The following is a 756-nucleotide window of genomic DNA, read 5'->3' as shown; positions in this document are numbered from 1 at the left end:
CTGTGATTGCGAGGTTTTCTTGAGATGGAGGTAAAGAAGTTTGGAGATAAGACAAGTCACAAGTGGTGCAGTTGAAAATACTTAAAGTATAAAGGTCAGATTTTTCGGGGACTGCCACAGTGCTGAAACCTCTGATAAAGCTGAGGAAGTGTTGTAGGACCTTGCCAGTTTTGGGATGGGGCCAAGACGTGACTGCTTCTACCTTGTCCTGATCTTTTCCAGCTTGATAAACAAGAGGTTTTCAGGACTGCTCAAACCTGTAACATATGTTCTGCTTCAGACTTAGATGTCGATCAGGATGTAAATAATTAAATAGGAATTCTCAAAGTATTTTATTAATGAATTCCTATTAATGAAAAAAAAAAAAAAAAAACAGAGACAGCATTTACAAGACCATATGGCATCACTGGATATTCATAGTGACCCGTGTGTGTGATGACCTCTAGGCAAAGTCTAAATGGTCCACATGCTTTTAATGGTAACAAATAGGAAATGAGTCGAGTAAGTGAAGGAATGATTAAAAATTCAGGGAAGAGTGCCCCTCTAGTGGTCTGCAGGGCAAATGTCTGAGCTACATGTTGCACATACTGTTTATAGGAAAATATCATGAGAGTGACAGGGTGGTGTGACGAATTATTGTGATCACCCCGAAGATGATTTTCATACAAGAGCACATCCCAAAGTGTATTATTTCTGTTATACAACAGCAATGTTTCAACAATAATATATATATATATATTTTTTAATTGATTTTTA

Source organism: Ictalurus furcatus, chromosome 12 (genome assembly GCF_023375685.1).
Source record: "Ictalurus furcatus strain D&B chromosome 12, Billie_1.0, whole genome shotgun sequence".
Lineage (NCBI taxonomy): Eukaryota > Metazoa > Chordata > Actinopteri > Siluriformes > Ictaluridae > Ictalurus > Ictalurus furcatus.
The sequence above is the reverse complement of the archived record's forward strand: the minus strand, read 5'-3'. Positions refer to the sequence as shown.